Source organism: Suricata suricatta, chromosome 11, assembly GCF_006229205.1.
Source record: "Suricata suricatta isolate VVHF042 chromosome 11, meerkat_22Aug2017_6uvM2_HiC, whole genome shotgun sequence".
Lineage (NCBI taxonomy): Eukaryota > Metazoa > Chordata > Mammalia > Carnivora > Herpestidae > Suricata > Suricata suricatta.
Genome location: NC_043710.1, coordinates 7,635,170 through 7,649,858, shown reverse-complemented (window position 1 = coordinate 7,649,858; position 14,689 = coordinate 7,635,170). Strand labels below are relative to the sequence as shown.

The following is a 14,689-nucleotide window of genomic DNA, read 5'->3' as shown; positions in this document are numbered from 1 at the left end:
TGAGGCTGTAGTCCTGCTGGGAGGACTCTGGCTTCAACTTGGGAGCAGGCTGGCCGAGGACACTGGAAGCTTCTTCAGGCCCCAGGGCCAGGACCGATTTCCCTTTTCTCTTGGGTGAGTGACTCATGGGCCATCGCTGCCACCAGAGGTTCTGCACTCTTTCCTGAGGCAGCCTGGTCGGCCAGTGGTAGCTTTCCGGGAGAAAGAGGAAGTACCTGGTGGCCGTCTCTCCTGCCTCATGTTTCTGTCGCTAAACAGCACCTCTCTGTGGCAGCCTTGGGCTCGCTCAGGGGAAGGAGGAACCCTCCCCTCCCCGTGGGAGGGGCCGTCGCCTATGGCTTCTGTCCTGCCCTTGGTCACGGAGTAGCTTGCACTACACAGCCAGTGAGGGTCCCCCTTCCCGCCTGTCACCAAGCGCTCGAATGGGAGACCTTAACTTACAGGGTTGTGGAAATGACCATGCTCCAGACTGCAGGGTTCAAGGCACAGCCCGGGGGAGCATGTGAAAATTGACCTAAGGTTCCCGCTTGGTGGACCGTCTGCCTCAAAAGGTGTAATGGGGCAGCATTTCGCTTCTGACCACATATGGACACGGGCCATCCCTTCTGCCCGGGAGTGAGTTTTGTTCCAATGCCGGCCTGGCTTTTACTGTTTCCCCTCCTGGCTTTCCCCGGGGACCATGAACCTGCCCACCTCCTGTTATGTTCTAGTTCTGATAGGAGTACCATTCAGAGTCCTTGGCAGGAGACCAGCCCACTTCTACCCGTGCTGATTTCCCCTCCTTTTCCCAGTGTGTTTGATATGCCCGTTCCCCAAAGTTCCTTCTGCAGCCGGGTGGCTCTGTAGTGCCCAGAGATTGGAGCCCGCCCTGCTTTTAGGGGCGGGGCTTGAAAATAGAGGATCAAAATCTCCTTCCCTCCTCCCCCTCTCCCTCCCCTTCCTCCCCTCCTCCCAACTCCCACTCCCTCCTGCCCCCCTCCCTCTCCCCGTCCCACCCCCAACACTGCCAAACAAACTGGAGTGACCGGCTCAGAGGCTCCAAGCAGCCTCCAAGCGGGACCCTGCCCGTCTCCTTGCCCTACATGACAGCAGCTATCTGGAGGAAGATTAATGCACGCGTGAGTACGTGAACTCCGCAGCGCGTGACCGTCTCGGGCTGGCTCTCTGTGGCATGTGTGGACTCATTCTGGCGTTAGGGAGACCAGGGCTCTGTAGAAGAGATGGTGACCCAGCCAGGTGTGTGTCTGCCCGAGGCCCACCCTCTAATCTGACGCCAGGGGAAAGGAAAGCACTCCCGAACACCCCAGCTCTTCAGAAGCTCGGTGGGTGGTTTGGGGAGAATATTCTTGGAATCCCTTGCAGCACGATGTCCCTCTTTTGCCTGAGCCAGGCTCCTTAGTTCCTGAGCCGGACAACTACCTTCAGTTTTCACAGGAGGGCTGTCTCCCTTGGCCTCGGAAGACTGTGAGCGGAAGGTGAGGAAAGGGGTAGCTGCTCTCCCAACTGGAAGCCTCTTCTTGCTGCCACAGACTCCGATGCTGACTGCTCTCCCCTCCTCTTTGTGTCCTGTGCCCAGTGCTGTCATTGTCAAGTGGACCCTCTGGTTCCCCTGGGTGTGGTCCCCAGGCTCCCTGCGCCTGAGCCCTTCTGCCGTGGAGCTGTGCCTGATTTGTCTCAAATTCTGATTTGAGTAGGGCCAGAAATGGAACAAAGGGTCGTAGGCAGTTTTGTGTGGATGGATTGACTTCTGATTGGGCTTTTAGGCACCTGAAAACTGAGTGCTGTCTTCATCCCCATTTCCCTTCGAAACTTCTCTCCAAGCACGAACCCTATTACATTTCTTGTGCCCCAGAAAGGCTTTGCTTGGATATGAAGTTACTTTGGGGCTCTTCCTGGGGTCCTGTGTTGTCCTGCCCTCTAGTTTCTCCCACTGCCCCCCCCCCTGCCAATAACATTAACCTTTCATATAAAGAACATTGGAAAACTTGAGCACTGTCTCAAGGTCACTGGATCATAAGTGGCATTTGGCATAGTTCGCTGGTTTGGCGTTTGGTGAGAGATTTCTGCTTTATATTTGAGCAAAAGCCTTCTTGGCGGGAGGCCGCAATGCTGTGTTGCCAGCACCCGCTTGCCCTGTGCGCAGGGTTTGCCCTCTTCCCTCCCCTGACAGGTCGTTTTAATCCTCTTGCCCATAAACAAGTGCAGCGTTCAGAACGTGTGGGGCCAGCTCACATGACCTTGGTTATCTCTTCCTGGGGTAACCAGCATCAGCTTTAGATACCACGGTCACTTGATGTGGCGGAGCTGTCAGAGTAAGGAGGTGGGAACGCCGGTGAGGGGGGGGTTGGGGGGGAAGCCTGGGTCGGCCAGGGAAGGTACAGGGGTGCCCACCTTACTCAGTTTCGCTTTCTGCGGTTTCAGTAGCCCATGGTCACCCGCGGTCCAGAAACAGATGATCTTCTGACCTATCGCCAGGAGGCCAGTAGTAGCCTAACGCTGCGTCACAATGTCTGCATCCTTCACCTCACGTCATCTTCCACATAGGCATTGTCACATCCTGAAGGGGGAATACGGTACCGTGAGGTATTTTGAGAGAGAACACGTTCACATGACTTTTCTTAACAGCATATTGTTGAAATTGGTCCTTTTTATTATTAGTTATTGTTGTCAGTCTCTTACTGTGCTAAATTTATAAGTCAAACTTGTCATAGGTGTGAACGTATAGGAAAATTCATAGTACATGGTTGACCCTTGAACACCACAGGTGTTAAGGATGCTGACTTCTGCACAGTCAAAAATCTGCATGTAATTTTTTGACTCCCCCAAAACTTACCTGCAGCCTACTGCTGACCTTACTGGCCACATAAGTGGTTGAATAACCCATATTTTGTATGTTTTATGTGTTATATAGTATATTCTTAACAATAAGCTGGAGAGGGACACCTGGGTGGCTCAGTCGGTTAAGCGTCCGACTTCACCTCAGGTCATGATCTCATGGTTCGTGGGTTCGAGCCCCGTGTCGGGCTCTGTGCTCACAGCTAGCCCAGAGCCTGGAGCCTGCTTCAGATTCTGTACCTCCCTCTCTCTCTGACCCTCCCCTGCTCAAGCTGTCTCTCTCTCTGTCTCTCAAAAATAAATAAAAAACATTAAAAAAAATTGTTTTTAATTAAAAAAAACCAATAAGCTGGAGAAAAGAAATTGTCACTAAGAAAGTCACCTGGGTGGCTCAGTCAGTTAAGTGTCCGGCTCTTGGTTTTGGCTCAGGTCATGATGTCATGGGTTCATGCGTTTGAGCCCCGCATGGAGCTCCCTCGGCAAGAAGCCTGCTTGGGATTCTCTCTCTTGCTCTCCCTCTGTCCCTCCCTCTCCCCCTCCCCACCGTGTGCACCTGCATGCTCTAGTGTCCACACACTCTTTCATTTAAAAAAATTTTTTTTAAGTTTATATTTGAGAGATACAGAGTGTGAGTGGGGAAGGGGCAGAGAGAGGGAGACACAGAATCCGAAGCCGGCTCTAGGCTCTGAGCTGTCAGCACAGAGCCCGACACAGGGCTCAAACTCGGGGAATGGCGCGATCATGACCTAGGCTGAAGTTGGACACTCAACCCACTGAACCACCCAGGCGCCCCAATGCTCTCTCTTTCAAAATAAATAAGTCAAAATGAAGAGAAAACACATTTACAGTAAGTACTGAACTGCACTGGAGAAAATCTGTGTATAAGGGGACTGCACAGTTCAAGGCTCAGCTGTAAGTGTGGTTTGGCACTGTGTGTAGCTTCAGGCGTCCACCGGGCGTCCTGGAGTGTAGCCCCCGTGGATGAGCAGGGACTGCCGTCCGTGGCGGGGGGCAGGGTGTGTGGTTCCTTAGTGGGGAGCAGTAGGAAGAGTCCGCTCCCATGGGGCAGGAGTGAAGAAGAAGGCAGTTTCATTCCTTCTTGCTTTTACTATTCCTGACTTCCGACTTCTGGTGTCTCATTTATCTTTCTCCTGTATCTCAAATCCTGGCTGCGGGGGGCCCCGGACGTGCAGCTGTTTCAGGAAGCTGCCGCTGAGACAGATGCATGCTCCTTCATGGATACAGAACCCGGCACCAAAAATCCCATCTTCCCAAACAGTGATCTTGTTGTGCTGTGCGAAGGACAGCTGGTGGCGGGAGCCCGGCCGCCACCGAAGGCCGCCGAGAGCCTCCGCGCCAGAGGCGCCCGGGAGCTGGGGTGCAGCTGCATTTTCACCACCGCCGCCCTCCCCACACGTAGGTTTCCCTCGCCTCACGACTCAGGAGACTAAACAGACAGCACTCTTCGGTGCACAGCGGGGACTCTGGCCACACCGTGGGCGCATTGTGTCTGTTTCTTAAGTACCTGTCACATTTCCCATTGTGACTGTTGGCTTGCAAAGGTTCATATGTCCAGAAGATACTCGCAGTATTGCTGACGCTGTGTACCTTGGGAACTGTGGCCCGTACTCTGGATCTTCCTAGGGTGGGATGTGTGTGCTGAGTGTGCTTATTATCAGGGGAGAGTAGAGTGGCCTTTTATGGAAGGGATAAAACAGTTGAGCTGCTAGAGCCTTTGCTGGCTCTGCCAGAAACCCAAGTCCAAGAGCAGATGACCAGAACGTGGTCTTCATCTCAGTTTGAAAAGATCCATCTCTTTTTGTAGATAGCGTTTTTGGTGAGCATTGGGTAAAGAAGTTAAAGCCAAAAATCCTATCTTTTTGTGGTAACCTACAGAGGAAGCTAAGAAATCATACGGAATTATAGTAATAATAGTGTGTTGTGAGCATTTAGTACATGCCAGGCATTGTTCTATGTATTTTGGGTGGAGTTTGATATTTCATCCATTCTGACTTGATACTTTTTGTTTTCTCTTGGTAGGAACTCCTTTGTGCCTTTGGGGTCTCTGTCTGTGGTGGGTACGTGGGCTAGATAGAAGAGTAGAATGGGTAGCAGTGGGCCCCTGCTGCCCAGCTCGATTCTCCTGATCAGAGGTATCCTGGGTGGCTTTTTCCTTTCAATCTTCACTTTCCTTAAGCCACTGTGCCTGTTGGCAGTAGAGCTGCCCTTCAGGATTTGCTGTGGAGGGTCTGTTTGCCTTCCTAGGCACCCTTTCTTCCCCGCCCTCTCTAGGTGAATTCAGAGGTGAAGAGCCAAAGACTTGGCTGCTGGCCCCCTGCAGAGTAACCAGCATTCCCTTGTCTGCAGTCTGCGCCCACCAGTGGCCCCTTGTCCCCCAGCACCACCTGTTAATCGGTGGTTCTGGTTCGTGAGGGCCTCCACCGGCACGGAGCCAATCCGTCCCAAAGAGCCTGGCTCCCAGGTTCATCATGTCAGAGATCAGAAAGCTCAGACTCTGTCCCTTGGACTTTCCCCGAAAAGATGAATTGACTATTAAAAAGTGCTTTTTAAGAAGGCGCTTGTAATGGATAATGGTTGTCATCTCATTTACCACACACCCTGCTCCCTAGGTCAAGCACACAGACAACTGGGACGCCCTGAGTAGAGCTGCCATTGCCACCAGAGAATGAACAGTATTTGGCTGTAGGGGACACCTAGGCCTAAAGTCAGAAGCCGACGTATACATAGTCTCCCTGAGAAGCTTTCCAGTCTTCTCCACCGAACTTTAAAATATATGTATATATGTGTGTATTCATTTTAGTTTTGGGAGAGCGCAAGCGGTGGAGAGGCAGAGAGGGGGACAGACGATCTGAAGCGGCCTCTGCGCTGACAGGCTGACAGCAGCAAGCTTGAACTCATGAACCTCGAGATCGTGACCTGAGCCCAAGGTGGACGCTCAACCGACCGAGCCCCCCAGGTGCCCGATCCACCCAATCTGTGACAAATAAACCCTCTTGCAAACATGTGGCCAGCTAGCCAAGGCACCTGCCCAGGTCATGGCCACTTAATAATAGGGTCCAGCAGTCCCAGGGTTGGGGCCACAGTGGCAGCAGTGGGCCCAGTGAGGTCAATGGGAAGCACCTCCCCAGCTTCAGGTGCCAAGCAAGGAGACTGTTCTAAAGAGCACTCACCCCTGGTACCTCAGGGGATGGTCCCAGGCTCCCCTTTCTCCTCCCTCCAAGTGGAAGCTCTCCTACCTGGTCTTTCGTAGTTACGCTTTCTCTCATAGAGGGCAGTACCCACTCAAAATTCCTTTTGAAACTCCAGACTCATTTCTCACCTATGCCTGGGTTCATTTCTCATTCCCACCCTCTGACCCAACCATCCCAGATGCTTTGAAGCTCAGGACCTTTTGTTTTAGGCCCTTGCCCAGGGTTTCAAGGTTACAGAGCCTTGGTTTCTGCTGCCCGTGCTACTCAGGGGGAGCAAAGATGCGTTCCTGGGTCCCAGGGTAGCACTGGGAGTTAACGCCCTGTTCTGTGCTGTGGCTCAGCTCTTACATGTGGTCCGCACGCCGCCTCAGACACAGCAGTGGGCCCTGCTGAGCCGGCCTGAGACACAGCCACCGTTTGTTCCTCCTCCAAACAGAACTTTAGGGAATTTGGAGATTGCTTGCCTGCCATGCTACAGCGGGTCTGCACGTGCCTTGTGGAAGCGCTCAGTAGCTTGTGGTCCCATAGCACCCTGTATTAGAGACAGTACGTTGTCTTCTGGATACCAAGTGACAAAGACACTACTTCCCACCCAGAAAGGTTGTCTGAGAGCTACACTCGTTCCCGTGATCACTCTAAGGGATGAAGGAGTCCAAATTCTTAATTTTAGCTGATTGCACTCATTGTCGGGAGGCGCCGGAAACAGCTCAGTTGTCCTCCTGGGCTTGGGCTCCTAACGATCTGCTGTAGGAGGAGGAAGACGACACCTCGGCCTGTGAGCAGGAGCAGGCCGGGGGGGGGGGGGGGGGGGGGGGGGGGGGGGGGGGGGGGGGGGGGGTGCGCGGTTTGCTCCTGAAGAGCTCGGCCTGTCGGGTTTTTGATGGTCCTGTACGTGGACCGGCCACGGCAGCCCAGCCAGGTGGGAACAGTTTTGAGGTGAGAATGGCGATGATGGTGGTTTCTCTTCCTCATCCTCCTGCGGGAGCTTCGAGGTCTGACTTCTGGGGCAGCAGGCGCCATCCCAGCGGTTTTTTCTGGTGTTTCCTCCTCCTCCTCCTCCAACACCCTCTTTGACACCGGAGGAGTAGGAAGGCCGTCTTTTTTCTACTTCCAGGGGAAGATTCAGTGGAAGGAGGCACATGGCTTATTCAGCACCGTCCAGTGTGGAACTGGACAGGGCCCAGAAGGCCTGTTTCCCAGCCTGGAGCTGGGTCTGCTCCGTAGCCAAGACAACAACAACAACAACAACAACAACAACAACAACACGTTATAAGGAAGCCTTGTTGGAAAGGGCAGAGACAAGGGGTTACATCTGCACCCAGGTAGAAAGGCTGTTGCATAAATGCTGAGAGAGGTTTTTTTGGTTTTTGTTGTTGTTTTTTTTAAGATCTCGTGCTTCTTTTTTACTTTGTGTTGGCAAAAACCCCAGGAGAAGATGGGAGATTCTGGGAGGAGATGATTATGCTGGGTGAGTCAGCCGAGCTCCCCAGCTGCCGTTTTTAGTTCCTTTGCTTTTTGGTAACAGGAGGCAGCTTGGGGAGGGGTGGGGGGAGCAGGGGAGATGCCGATTTGTGCAGCAGGACGGGAGGCAGGTGTGGATGGTGAATCGTTTTGGCATTCTAGGGTTGACAGGGCCTTACAGTATTACATTGGTTCAAGGAGGAAATAGTAAAGCAGAACTCCCAGTGTGGTCAACAGTGAGTGTCCCCTCCTGGGCGGGTCACCTCCCCAAATCAGTAGCTCCTTAGAATGGCTCGAGCTGTGTTGCACTGACACGGAGGACACAGCGGTTTCGATGGCAAAGCGGTGGGTTGAATGTGAAGAGGCAGAGAGATGGGTCTTAAGTGGTTGTTGGGCATCAGGAAGTTTGGAGGAGAGGGCTCCCGCTCTGTGGTGAAAGGAGGGCTCGGGCTTGTTTGAGGGGGTCAGGGATGGGAGGTGTGGGGGTCGGACCTCACATGCCTGGCTGTGCCTGTATTCTGAGTCCATCTCCTGTTCATCTTGGTGACCACCTTTACCTCCAGTTTTGGGTCAGGAAGGAGCACTGAGGGCCTTGTCACCACATGAGAAAGCTTGTCAATGGAAAGAACACTCCATAGGTGTCCTCCGTCCTTGGGGGTGGGGGGCTCGTGGCTTCGTGCCACTTGGAAGTTGTCTGCAGAGGACACAGATAGGAGGTGTTGGTGTGGGTCCCGGAGCCCGTCATGAAGATGCCTCTACACATCTTTATTCGTTCATACACGTTTATTTCCTCAGTGCCTACCGAATACACCTGCCATGTGCTAGAGGTGTGCCTGTGGGCCGTGGACAGGACAGACCAGGGCCTTCCCTTTACAGCGTCGTCTGGTGGGAAGGCCAGACAGTAACCAACAACTTCAAAGGGTAACAACTACCTTGAAAGAGGAGAAAAGGGTCTTTGGCAAGAGGTTCTGATCTTCCTTCTGCCTTTGTGTTATCTTCCAAGAGGGTGGCGGTACGGATCAAAAACTTGTACCATTTTTATTCCTCAATGATTTCAACATGGGCCAGCTAGACGTGGGCACCCTCTGGCACCGAGGGCATACAGAAGCGAGCCAAACACCGTCTCTGACCTCTCAGAGCTCCAGGAGATTAAGGCATGGAGACACACAGTCAGAAGAGATGAATGGGTACAGACAGGGCGCTGTGGGAGCCAGAGAAGGGAGAGATCACTCTGCTGAGAAGGTGTTTGGGTGATTCTTTGAACAAAAGGATTCGGGTCAACCTAGGGACAAGAGTGTTTACTGACCTGAACCCCATGAAAGAAGATGTTACGTGATGGCCAGAGCCTTGCTTTTAGTGCGTGCACACCTGTGGAGCTCTGCACCCCGCAGTTCTGAGTGTGCGGCAGCCAGCGTGGTGTGGCTGGGGTCCTGCTGCGGATCTGTGACTCCAGAGAGCCTGCCTTCTCCCCCGTGCCACGCACAGCCCGCCAGTGTGCTGAACAGAAACAGAAACTACTAGGCAAAGGAAAGGAAGGAAGAGGGAGGCCCAGGCACCTCGGCTGCACTGCTTGGTCTCCATCAGTCCTCTGTAAAATGAGCCAAACCTCCTGCTGCAGGCTGTCTCCTGCCTCCCCCGGAGCCCTGGGCTGCTGGCAGGCTGACTCTCCTGTGATATGGAGGAACTTGCTGGTCTCCATGGTTACGGGAATCTACTGGTACGGGCGGCGCCGAATGGAGTGCGAGGCTGGCAGTGTGAGCTTCCCCCAGCCCTTGGCACCATGTGGTACTGGTATGTCGGCTGTTTCTTGGACCTTTTCTGGGAGGAAGGAGTTAAGGAACCCGTGAGGAAGAGAAGAGCAGGCACACCTTCCGCCTCCTCCTCCAGGCTACTTGGAGGCCAGAGGCGTGGCTGCCTTCTCATTCACCTGCACCCCTTGGCAGCGGTGGTTTTCTGTTAGGAGAGGCTCCTTCTGCCTGGCAGCCCAGCTGTGGCAGAAACCGGACTCTTTTTTTTTTTTTAAATTCCAGAAGCAATACCAGCTTTACTGCACTGGTGCTTGTAGTCAAGCCAATGACAGATGACAGCTCTTCTCAGGGCTCAGAGGGACCTCTGGAGAGGGGAAGCCAAGTTCCACCCGAAAGTAAAAGGAGATCGTAGGAAATGTCAAGACCTTGCTGCACACTGGCCCCTGTGGTCCACGCTGGCATGCGTTTCTTCATTCTGTCTTCGTGCCAATCTTGTGAAGTGGGTGCAGCCGGCGTCCACATGTCCCAAATGAGGAAACTGAGATCTAGAGAAGTCCAGGAATCTTGGTCGAGCTCAGCGAACCAGTAAGGAGCAAAGGCAGGGCTCTGACCCCAGACCCACTGGCCCCCGGAGCTCTGGCATGCTCTCCCGCCCCCCTCGCTAAGCAGAGATACTGTGGTGAAGCTACTAGACAGTTCCCTCCTGTAAGTTTCTAGAAGTCAGGAACCAGCTCTCTCTGAACTTTGCATCTGGCCCTGGCTCCAGAGATAGGCACTCCACAAAGGCTTGCAGGATCAGCAGCGGTAACTGGGGACTGAGATCGAGACCAGGCCCCAGTGAGCAGATTCTCAGGGATGGATGCCGGAAGCTTGTGAAGCTGCTGTTGCTCAGGATGCTCAGGACGGTCTCCCCGAGTGAGGACAAGCCCAGCATTTCCGGTGGCCGCAAAGGCAGATTGTAGGCGCCCTCTTTGTGACAGGGTTTCCATGCATGCAGGGGAGGGAGCTGGCAGTGCCGCATCAGTTCTGGTCTCACTCCGGCCAGTTCTTGCCTGCTGGTCTTCCCAGGTGCGCACTGGCCTCTGCCGGGGCTGCTCAGGGGCCTCCGGGCCTCCGGGCCTCCCCCCTCCTGGCCCAGGCCGCAGTGCTGATCTCCCTGCCTTGGGGTGAGGATTGCAGCTCAGAGAGCTAAAGGGCAATGAACCACCTTGCTTTTGGTCTTGTGCTTCAGGGGTGAGCTCTTGAGGAGTCCTTTATTGGGCAGGCACCTGCCCTGGCTGGGAAGAGAGAGCAGCCTTTTGACGGTTTGACATAGCACCACCTCCCTTCCACACCAGGGCATTATGGGAAGGTGGGGGGGTGCCCCAGGGGAGCCATCACAGTTAATTTGGGGGTGAGGAGGATGCATCCGACCTCTCCATGGGTCAGGGCTTACCAAAGCCTTGTAAGATTCCTCTTACCCACAATGCTCCTCTGGTTTATTGACTCTTGGCAGTTGAGAATGACAGTTGCCCAGGATTGAGGGATGCAAGGCAGGCTCCTCAGTGCAGTGAGGGAGGAAGAGTGAAAGAACTAGGGACTGGCCATGGCCATGTGACTTGTCAGCTCAGTCATACCCACTTCTCCCCATCCTCTCTGTGTGAGGTCAGTGTCGGTACTTCCTCAGTTTACAGAACCCCGTACTGCTTCCCACAAACAGGATTGAGGAAACAATCCCTCTGTCACATTACAAAACCCTATGGACTAGAAAAATGAAGCTGTTTGATCCTGTTCGACCCCCGAGTGAAGGGGGCAGGTGGTCACAGGCAAGCTGAGCCCAGGGTTCAGAGGGGTGAGAGCAGGGCGTGCTGTGGGTGCCCCGGGGACACCCTAACAACAGCCCTGTGGCAGCTGGCCTGAGCCGGACACCAGCTTTCCTGCTGGCCTAGGCATCTCTCCCCTCCTCCTAGCGTGGGGAGGCAGAGCCAGGGACGTGCCTTCTTTGGGGGGAGATAAGACAGATTAGGCATTGAGAAAGGTTGATGAGAGGCCGACAGAGGGGACCATGAGAAACAGCCTAGTGGTGGCATGGACTCGAAAGCCTTGGGCTCCAGTCCCAGCTCTGTGCTGGGAGGCCAGGGGACCTCGGGCAAGTCTCCTACCTCCCGTGCTTTAGATTCTCATGTTTAACCTGAGGATGCTACCTGCAGGTGTGAGAAACATAGGAAATGCGTGGCAACAGAAGGCAGTGTCCGAAGCGTCAAATCTGTCGTTCAGGGCGCGTGTGTTTGGCGAACACTGAGTAGCGTGGTCTCCCTGGTCTGTGTTCAGGTGCCGGGAGGGCATAGGGGAGCCTCTGTTTGCCCTTCTCTAGAGGGCTTGGTGGCCAACCAGCGTGAGATCTTTCAAGAGTTTCTTAGTGGGAAAGATCCAGACTAGAGAGATGGAATGAATTCGAGTAGCTCTAGGAGCCAGAAGAAAGGTGTGCCCAGAACGCAGACAAGGGGGTTTTCCAGGAGCCCCATGTTAGCAGATGCCCAGCCAGCGGGGCTTTGCAGGAGGAAGGTATGGGCTCTGGCATCCCTGCTGCCCCCAGCCCTCCAAGTGCTTGAAACAGTATTGTGGGGGTGGGGGTTGGGGACCCGGGTGGTGGCGGCGGCTGCTGCTTGAAAGTGAGGCAGGAACCTCGGGATGGACTCCCAGAATTGGGGCTGAAAGGGACTCAGAGGGACATTTTGGCTGGTTCTCCGTCTTTTGGGCAAATTGTAGGATTAAATGTCTCATTCTGTATCAGTGACAAAGGTTTTTAGTCTAGAACCATCAGCCTCTAAAGGAGCTTCACAGGGTCCCAGAGCTCCCTGAAATTATGTCCAAAATATTTTACGTCTAAGTGGAATATGCGTTTTCTAAGTTAAACACTGCTTTTTGTGAGTGGCAGGAGGTCCATCTGCTACTGCTGGCTTGCTGGGGTAACCCTCCCCCTTGTTCTCGGTGGGTGGTTTGCTGGTCCAGCCGCAGCCCTGCTGCTCACTGGGTCAGCTCCTCCCGCACACTCCTCCCCAGCCAGTTGGAGCCTCTGCCCAGGTCCTACCTGCTGCAGGTGAGATAAGGGCTTTTATGACAGCCCTGGCCGGAGTGCGGCTCCTCACCCTCTCCCAGCTGCTACCCAGCAAAGCACCTTGGGGAGGGTGGGGCAGCCCACTTCCGGGGAGGGGGAGGGGAAGGGAGAAGGAAGTTGATCTAAACCCGCCTCTTTCTCTCTCTCTGTCTCCCTTCCTTTCCGTTCCCTTCCTGCCCCTTTCCTCCCACCTTGCTCCCGGTGTAGTGTCCTGGGACTGCGTGCATTTTCTGGCCACCAGGCCCTGGCCTGTGGGAAGCCGTGGGGCTTTTTGGCCCTGTCGCTCTCCTTGCCAAGCCCGGTCTCTCTCTGCTAGTGGTGTGGTTTCGGTTGCGACACAGTCCAGGTTCCCAGGCAGGAGCCGCTCGGGCCTGGCTGCTTCACTGTTTTTCACTGAGGAGGTGGTGGAAGGTGTCGCCTGCTGGCAGAGCCGGCAGCCCCCGCCCTGGGCCTGGCTCTCCCCGGCCTCTGTACTTTGCCCTCGCTGCCTGACAGGTTCTGCTGTGGGCCCTGCTGAATGGAAGTTGCTGGTAGTCCTTGTCCCTTTCTCCAGCCGGGTATGTTTTCCCCTCCTCTGCTGTGGGATTGCCCCCACCCCAAGCACAGGGCCTTTAAAGAATTGTCGAGTGGAGCCAGGTACTAGCACAGGTAGTAAAATTCAGGGAGAAAGGCACTGGGTGGGAAAGGAAGAGGGGGCAAATTCCAGGCGCCCCCCAGGGTAAGAGGAGGCGGCAGGTGACAGGTAGAGGCCCAGGGAGGGTGCTCTGGTGCTCCACCGAGGGAAGACTGGGAACCAGGGTGGCCCCCCGGGGCCAGTGCCCAAGGGACCCTTTTCCTCCCGCAGTGCCCAGGCTTACTGTGCCTCTGGCCAGGAGTGCCTGCCTGTCTCCCCTCCCAGCCCCTGGGAAGGCTCAGGACACTTGAGGCCAGCCCTGAACACTGAGCCCCACGGCATGAGCTCTTCTCGGGGAGGACTGTTGGTAGGAGCCCCCAGCGCTAGGGAAGGGGCCCTGCCTACCTGAGTCAGCGCTGGGCCTCCAGGGTGGAGGCTGTCTTCCGGGCGGACCTGGCAACACGCCTAAGGCTGACTTTGGAGATCCCAGGTTGAAGGGCCCACTGGATAGAAGACTTTTCTCTTCTCCTCGGGTCCTGCATTCCGCCGTCCGTTGAGCCCCGAAGTGGTTCAAGTCCTGTTTCTGAGCCCAGTGTGCTGAGCAACCCGTGTGGTCTGCCGTCAGTTCCAGACACCGCCCCGCAGGGCACCCCCTGTTCTTCCCGAAAGCTGCCCGAGAGCCGTGCTGACCGCTTCCTTGCTGCAGACTTCCTCGATTTTCAGGGTCTGCCTGTGGCGTGCCGCGGGCCGGGGCTCTGGGGGTATCTGTGGGCAGGGAAGACAGAGGTGGAGGGAGGAGAGTGCATCTAGCCAAATCCTGGGGTGTTTTGTGGCCCGAAAGGGCAGCCAGTCCCCACCCCTCCCACACACAGGGTGGTGAGATCTGGGTCCGAGCCGAGTGGGCCTCGTCAGGACCGTGGAAGGGACGGTGTTCGAACTCTTCCCCCTTCAACCTTCGGGGCAGCCGCCTCGCACGGGGCCTCGGTCCAAGAAACATTTTCTCCTGGAGACTTTCTCCTTTCTCCACTCCCTTTCTCCTTTCTTCACTTCCTCCGCTGGCCTCCTCACCTTGGCCCACATCCCTGCTGTGTCTCAGGAAAGAGGCGAAGGGGAAGGAAAGGACGGCTGTGCTCTTCTGAGTCCTGAGAGTCGGGTGATTCGGTCCTGAATTCGATAGCAGGGGCTCAGAGAGCACGGGGCCCCCCTGTTCTCTGCTTCTCTGGGTCCTGGACAAGCAGAACCTTCTCCCTGTTCCGGATACCCGGCTTAGAACCAGCCCTTCACAGCTGTCCTGTCTGAGTTGCCTCCTGTGAAGGCTGGCGGCGCTGGTGCAGGCTGGCAATCAGGGCCAGCAGGGAGGGTGGCCGCAGCTCAGGCCAGACCCCATTCCCATGGAGAGGGCTAGACCATCTCCGTGGCCTTGGCCTCCGCCGGGCTACTGCTGGCTTCGGAGGGCTCCACTGAGGGGTAGCAGTCTGGTTGACAAAGACAGCAGTGTTTGGGAATTCAGACTAATAGTGATACCCGTTGCTCTTCATTGAACACTGGATAAGGCATTTCCTGTGTGTTCTCTCACCTCATGTGAGGTTGTGAATATTTTGTCACCACTGTACAGATAAGGAAGCTAATGCCAGTCAGTAGGGGAGCCAGGACCCGAGCCTCATTCTGCTGGACAGAGCTCCTTGGCACCCACTGGGCCATCCCGCACACAGACATGTGGAAT

General features: G+C 55.2%; 1 protein-coding gene and 1 long non-coding RNA gene across 10 annotated transcripts in view; one reads left to right on the top strand and one right to left on the bottom strand.

The window, feature by feature from the left end:
* MARK2 (microtubule affinity regulating kinase 2) overlaps positions 1–14,689 on the top strand; it is a 56,909-nt gene that overhangs the window by 23,534 nt on the left and 18,686 nt on the right. Inside the window, exon 1 of one of the 9 annotated variants that reach the window (XM_029915057.1) lies at positions 12,527–12,910. The exons of the other annotated variants lie outside the window; for them this stretch is intronic. The gene's annotated coding sequence lies outside the window, so the exon portion shown is untranslated. Of the gene's footprint in view, positions 1–12,526; positions 12,911–14,689 lie in introns of those variants that run through there. 9 annotated transcript variants of the gene reach the window in all.
* On the bottom strand, positions 8,273–13,627 carry LOC115272040. The gene is made up of 2 exons (XR_003900214.1): positions 13,372–13,627; positions 8,273–10,533 (listed from the first exon to the last, which is right to left on the bottom strand). It is a non-coding gene; the product is annotated as an uncharacterized LOC115272040 (long non-coding RNA).